The sequence below is a fragment of the Arachis hypogaea genome, chromosome 15, assembly GCF_003086295.3.
Source record: "Arachis hypogaea cultivar Tifrunner chromosome 15, arahy.Tifrunner.gnm2.J5K5, whole genome shotgun sequence".
Classification (NCBI taxonomy): domain Eukaryota; kingdom Viridiplantae; phylum Streptophyta; class Magnoliopsida; order Fabales; family Fabaceae; genus Arachis; species Arachis hypogaea.
In genome coordinates, this window is record NC_092050.1 from 113,884,782 (window position 1) to 113,892,523 (window position 7,742).

Consider the following 7,742-nt stretch of genomic DNA (forward strand, 5'->3'; position numbering starts at 1 on the left):
CATCTTTTCTTGCATTATTCTGGTGCTTCATGACTTGTTTTATTCTTATTGGGTATTAGTATTCATAAGTCAATGTTAATCTTTTATGATACTTGCATTCCATTTGCATTGTTATGCATTTACACTGTCTTTCATTGCCCACACTCTCTTCCCCCTTTGTTGCAATTTTTGCACTATCGATATGCCATGTGCTTCTATTGCTTTCTCACGTACATGTTGTAGCTACCATGTAATTGAGACCCTCATTATCTGGCATTAACCCACCCATACTTTATTTGTTTTCTTATCTTTATTTCTGGGTTACTTTTCTTCTTTTTTCTCTTCTTTTAGGATGGCCACCGAGAAGGGAAATGAGAAGCTTCTCAATGGGGCAACAGACAAGTCCATCTGCACAATCTATGGAGAAAAGCATCAGTTGGAGCAACCCGTCCACTTGCACATTTTAGCATGCACCGAGGACGGTGCAATCTTTAAGTGCGGGGAGGTCGATACCGACTTCCGTGGGTTAGTTACTTCCTTCTCAACACCATTGTTTAATTTTCTTTGTTAATTTAGTTGTTGCATTTGCATATTTGATTGCATGTTTATTTGATTTTGTGCATTTAGCTACTACTTGGTTGAAGTAATACTTTCTTTTCAAGACCCTTTTTATAGTATTTCACTAATTTAAATTGAACAATTATGTTAAACTTGTTTGAGGACTGTAATTTGGAACATGAATTATAGCTAAGAACACACAACCTGTGAGATTTGAGCTTAATTACATGGTTATATTATTTAACCATAATATTTTATTCTTGTGTGTTCTCTTCTCTGTGATTGTAATCTATATTTTGTTCCATTCTATATATCCATTGTTTAGTGTATTTACATGCTTGCATATGATTGAAGCCATCGTTTGTTATTAGCTCACTTATCCCAAATAGCCTACCCTTTCAATTACCTTTGTTTGCCACTTTGAGCCTTTTAATCCCCTTTTGTTCTATATTTTACCACATCACTAGCCTTAAGCTGAAAAATAAATTAATTACCCCCAATTGAATCTTTGGTTATCTTAAGATAGAGATTGTGTATCAATTAAGTGTGGAAAACTTTGGGATCTTGGGTTGATGAAAGTGTGCTGTGTTTTATTGACAAAAGTATTGGGAATTTGGGTGCATACTCATGTTAGACCAGAAAAATTAAAAATCCATGTGCATTGATATGTTATGTTTACTTCCCAAAAAAATATTCAAATAAATAAATAAATAAGTAATTAAATAAGGGGACAAAATTACCCCAATGCTAAGTTTAATAAAAGATCAATGCATATGTGATAAAATTAAAGAAATATTTGGTACATGAGTATGTGATACAAAAGTGGAAATTATGGGCAGCTAGGCATGATTTTAGAGTTACATAGAGTGTGTGTGTGTTAGGTAAGAGTTTAGGTTAGTCAAAGATTCATATTTCAGCTCACTTGGCCATACATATATCCTCACCCTTACCTTAGCCTCATTACAACCTTGAAAAGTCCTCATGATGTTTGCATTGGTATACTAATTTTTTGTTGATTGGTTAGATGAATAACAAAGTCTAGAAAGCATGACTAGAGAAGAGTAGAGTGATTAATCCTAGACACTTGAGCGATTAGAGTGCATATACACTACCAGTGAGGGTTCAATACTTGATTCTATGTTCCCTACTTTCATGAGCTATCTTCTTACAAATTTACTTGTCTTTTATTGTATGATTTGAATTAGTGGAATCTGGTTTATTTTTGTCATGAAGAGCTTATTTACTTTTGACCAAGTAGACAGAATCATCTTAGCATATAGTTGCATTCATAGGTTGCATCTCATGAGTCTTACTTTCCCCCATTCATTCTTTATATCTCCTTGAGCTTAGCATGAGGACATGCTAATGTTTAAGTATGGGGAGATTTGATGCACCACTATTTCGTGGTACATTTTGTACTTAATTGAGTGAATTTTATCCATTAAACTCATACTTATTCATATAATTCGCATGTTTTACATTTTCCTTCCTAATTATGTGATATGATTGAAAACATGCTTTTTTGGCCTTAAAATTGTTAATTATTAATCCTCTCTTACTACCATTCGATGCCGTGATCTGTGCGTTAAGTGTTTTCAGGCTTTATGGGGGCAGGAATGGCTTAGAGGATAGAAAGGAAGCTTGCAAAAATGGAAGGAACACAAGAAATAAAGGAGAAAACCAGCGAGGATCGACGCGGGCGCGTATGCAACGCGTACGCGTGACTGACGCGTACGCGTGACATGCGCTACCTGCAGAAATCGCAGAAAATGCTGGGGGCGATTTTGGGCTGAGTTTGGACTCAGTTTTCGGCTCAGAAACGCAGACTAAAGCCAGGGGACAAGCAGGAATTGGCTTTTGGTTTAAAGGGCTATTGGATTTTTCTGCTTGCTTTTTCTTCTTTTTTTTTTCACTGCTTTTTCTTGCTTCAAGAATCAAATTTATGATTTTTCAGATTATCAATAACATTTCTCCTTTTTCATCATTCTTTCAAAAGTCAACAATTTTAACATTCATAAACAACAAATTCAAAAATATGCACATTTAAGCATTCAATTAGAAAACAAAAAGTGTTGCTACCGCATCAAAATAATTAAACTATTTTCAAGATATAATTCGAAACCATGTACTTCTTGCTCTTTTGTAATTAAAAACATTTTTCATTTAAGAAAGGTGATGGATTCATAGGACATTCATAGCTTTAAAGCATAAACTCTAAATTTTATTAATCATGAAATAAAAATAAGACTTAAAATAAACATAAAAGCAAACCAATTATAATGGAAGACAGAAAATTAAAAACATAAAAATAAATGACTCTTAAAATAGATCTCTAATAATAAAAGTTATCACAGAGTTAGGACTCAACAACCTGCAGTGGAAGAGGTAAGTACTCCTTCAAGTTGTGGGACGCCTGGCTCTTCAAGGGAGAGTTTCTGGCGCTTCAGCTCCTATAGCTCATGCCCTTGCTTTTCCTGTTCCTTAAGCAGCTTACAGAGCATGCTATTTTGATTTTGCTGTTCTTCCTTAATTTGATCCATAGCCTCTTGCAGCTTGGTGACAGATGCTTCTAAGCGAGTCCAGTAGTCAATCTGAGGGATTTCTGGAAGAAACTCCTGTGCCCTCCTTTTGATGGAGTTATCTTGCACTTGTTGTCCTTCTATTGACTTTTTGGTGATTGGGTGCTCGACTGAGATATACTCATCCACTCCCATCTTTACCCCAGCATCTTTACATAGCAGAGAGATTAGGCTTGGGGAAGCCAATTTGGCATTAGTGGAGTTCTTGTTTGCAATTGTGTAAAGCTCACAAGAAATTAGATGATGAATTTCCACTTTGTTTCCCAGCATAATGCATTGGATCATTACTGCTCTTTTGACAGTGACATCAGAGCGGTTGCTGGTGGGCAGTATAGAACGCCCAATGAAGTCCAGCCAACCCCTAGCAACTGGTTTGAGATCTCCTCTCTTGAGTTGATTCGGGACACCCTTTGTGTTGGTTATCCACTTGGTTCCAGGGATGCATATGTCCTCTAGAACTTGGTCCAAGCGCTTATCAAATCTCACCATTCTCCTATTAAAAGATTCTGGATCATCTTGTAGTTGAGGCAGCTTGAAGGCCTCTCTTATTTTCTCCAGGTGGAAGTAAATAATCTTTCCTCTGACCATGGTTTGAAAGGTATAGAAGGCGGTTCCAGTTTTTCTCTGCTTATCTGTTTGCCACAGATTTGAGTAGAATTCCTGAACCATGTTTCTACCCACCTTTGTCTCAGGATTAGCTAGAATTTCCCAGCCCCTGTTTTGAATCTGCTCTTGAATCTTCAGATATTCGTCTTCTTTCAAATTGAATTTAACTTCCGGGATCACTGACCTTAGACCCATTATTTTGTGGTAATGGTCTGCCTGTTCTTTGGTTAAGAACCTCTCTTGATTCCAAAGTGGTTTTGGAGTGTTCTCTTTCTTGCCTCTTGAAGTGGTTTGTTTTCCCTTAGGAGCCATGATCTTAGTGAGTCTTAGCTCAGTGATCACGAAAAATACACCAAACTTAGAGGTTTGCTTATCCTCAAGCAAAAGAAAGGAAAGGAGAGGAATAGAAGGAAACTCCAATTCGAGTTATGGAAGAGAGGGGGAGACGGATTGTGAATTTAAAAAGGAGGGGATGAGTTCAAAAATTTCGAAAAATATATGATAGAAGATATGATTTGTAAAAGATAAATATGATATGAAAAAGATGAAATTTTAAAATTGAAAAGATATGAGAGATTTGAAAAAGATAAATCTGAATTTGAAAAGATAATATAATGAGTTGAAAAGATTTGAGAAGAAATTAAAAAGATAGATGAGTTTTGAAAAAGATTTAAAAAGAAATTGAAGAGGATTTGAGAAAGATTTTTAGGATTAAAGAAAAATTTATTTTTAATTTGTTTTATTTTTTTGAAATTGAAATTGAAAGATGATAATTTGTAACATGTTTATGCAAGAAATTTTGGATGGAACCATAAAAATTTGGAAAAAATTTGAGTTGGAAACAAAACTTCCTCCCCTCCACATTTCTGGCGTTTAACGCCCATTTGCTGCTTCTTTTGGGCGTTTAATGCCCAGCCAGGTACCCTGGCTGGTGTTAAACGCCAGAAAGCCTTTATCACTGGGCGTTTTTCTAAACGCCCAGGATGCTGCAATTCTGCAGTTCAACGCCCAGAATGGTACACATTCTAGCGTTTAATACTCAGAAAGGTATCTTTACTGGCATTAAACGCCCAGAATGGTGCCCATTCTGGCGTTTAACGCCCACAATATCCCTTACTGGCATTTTTGTGCCAGTGAGCTCCTTTTCTCTGCTTTATGCTCTGAATTCTTCTGTAACTCTGTGAACTACTGCAATTGTTAATTAACCTTGAAAATAATTTATATCAAACTCATATAATTATTATTTGAAAAACAAATAACCTTGCTAATGGCTGGGTTGCCTCCCAGCAAGCACTTCTTTATTATCATTAGCTGGACCTTACTGAGCTTTTAATCTAGTCTCAGCTTTGAGCATTCTTGCTCAACATTGCCTACAAGATAATGCTTGACTCTCTGTCCATTAACAATGAACCTCTTATTAGAATCAATATCTTAAAGCTCCATATAGCCATATGGTGACACGCTTGTAATCACATATGGTCCCTTCCACCGGGATTTCAGTTTCCCGGGGAACAATCTGAGCCTAGAGTTGAACAGCAGAACCTTCTGTCCTGGTTCAAAGACTCTGGATGACAGTTTCTTGTCATGCCACCTTTTTGCCTTTTCCTTGTAAATTTTTGTATTTTCAAAAGTATTGAGTCTGAATTCCTCTAGCTCATTCAACTGGAGTAATCTTTTCTCTCCAGCTAACTTTGCATCAGGATTCAGGAATCTAGTTGCACAGTAGGCCTTGTGTTCTAGATCCACTGACAAATGGCACGCCTTCCCATACACAAGTTGGTATGGAGAGGTTCCTATAGGAGTCTTGAACGCTGTTCTGTATGCCCACAGAGCATCGTCCAAGCTTTTTTCCTAATCCTTTCTACGGGCAATTATAGTCCGTTCCAGGATTCTTTTTAGTTCTCTATTAGAGACTTCAGCCTGCCCATTTGTCTATGGATGATATGCAGTTGCTACCTTGTGGCTAATTCCATACCGGACCATAGCAGAGTAAAGCTATTTATTGCAGAAATGAGTGTCCCCATCACTGAGTAGTACTCTGGGACACCAAACCTGCTGAAGATATGTTTCTGGAGGAACTTCAGCACTGTCTTAGTATCATTAGTGGGTGTTGCAATTGCCTCTACCCATTTAGATACATAGTCTACTGCCACCAGAATATACGTGTTTGAGTATGATGGTGGGAAAGGCCCATGAAGTCAATACCCCATACATCAAACAACTCAATCTCCAAGATCCCTTGTTGAGGCATGGCATAACCATGAGGCAGATTACCAGCTCTTTGGTAGCTGTCACAGTTATGTACAACTCTCGGGAGTCTCTATAGAGAGTAGGCTAGTAGAAGCCACATTGGAGAACCTTGGTGGCTGTTCTCTCACCTCCGAAATGGCCTCCATATTGTGATCATGGCAATGCCATAAGATCTTCTGTGCCTCTTCCTTGGGCACACATCTACGGATTATTCCATCTGCACATCTCTTAAAGAGATATGGTTCATCCCATAAGTAGTACTTTGCATCAGAAATCCATTTCTTTATTTGCTGCCTGTTGTACTCTTTGGGTATGAATCTCACAGCCTTATAGTTTGCAATGTCTGCAAACCATGGTACTTCCTGAATGGCAAAAAGTTGCTCATCCTGAAAGGTCTTAGAGATCTCAGTAGGAGGGAGGGATGCCCCTACTACTGGTTCTATCTGGGACAGGTGATCAGCTACCTGGTTCTCTGTCCCTTTTCTGTCTCTTATTTCTATATCAAACTCTTGCAGAAGTAACACCCATCTTATGAGCCTGGGTTTTGAATCCTGCTTTGTGAGTAGATATTTAAGAGCAGCATGGTCAGTGTACACAATTACTTTTGATCCTACTAAATAGGATCTAAACTTGTCAATAGCATAAACCACTGCAAGCAGCTCCTTTTCTGTGGTTGTGTAATTCTTCTGTGCGTCATTTAAAACACGGCTGGCATAGTAAATGACGTGTAGAAGCTTGTTATGCCTCTGTCCCAGTACTGCACCAATGGCATGGTCACTAGCATCACACATTAGTTCGAATGATAATGTCCAATCTGGTGCAGAAATAACTGGTGCTGTGACCAGCTTAGCTTTCAGAGTTTCAAACGCCTGCAGACACTCTGTGTCAAACACAAATGGCATGTCAGCAGCTAGCAGATTGCTCAAAAGTTTTGCAATTTTTGAAAAATCCTTTATAAACCTCCTATAGAATCCTGCATGCCCTAGAAAGCTTCTGATTGCGTTAACATTGGCAGGTGGTGGTAATTTTTCAATCACCTCTACTTTAGCTTGATCCACCTCTATTCCCTTGTTTGAAATTTTATACCCAAGGACAATTCCTTCAGTCACCATAAAGTGACATTTTTCCCAGTTTAAAACTAGGTTGGTCTCTTGGCACCTTTTCAGAACAAGTGCTAAATGGTTAAGGCAGGAGCTGAATGAGTCTCCAAATACTGAGAAGTCATCCACGAAAACTTCCAGAAATTTCTCTACCATATCAAAGAAGATAGAGAGCATGCACCTTTGAAAGCTTGCAGGTGCATTGCACAAACCAAAAGGCATCCTTCTGTAGGCGAATACTCCAGAAGGACATGTGAATGCTGTTTTCTCTTGGTCTTGAGGATCTACTGCAATTTGGTTGTAACCTAAATAGCCATCCAAAAAGCAGTAATATTCATGATCTGCTAGTCTTTCTAGCATCTGGTCTATGAATGGTAAAGGAAAGTGATCCTTCCTGGTGGCTGTATTGAGCCTTCTGTAGTCAATACACATACGCCACCCTGTAACTGTTCTTGTAGGAACCAGTTCACTCTTTTTATTATGAACCACTGTCATGCCTCCCTTCTTTGGGACAACTTGGATAGGGCTCACCTAGGGACTATCAGAAATAGGATGAATAATCCCAGCCTCCAGTAACTTGGTGACCTCTTTCTGCACCACCTCCTTCATGGCTGGATTTAGCTGCCTCTGTGGTTGAACCACTGGCTTAGCATTATCCTCCAATAGGATC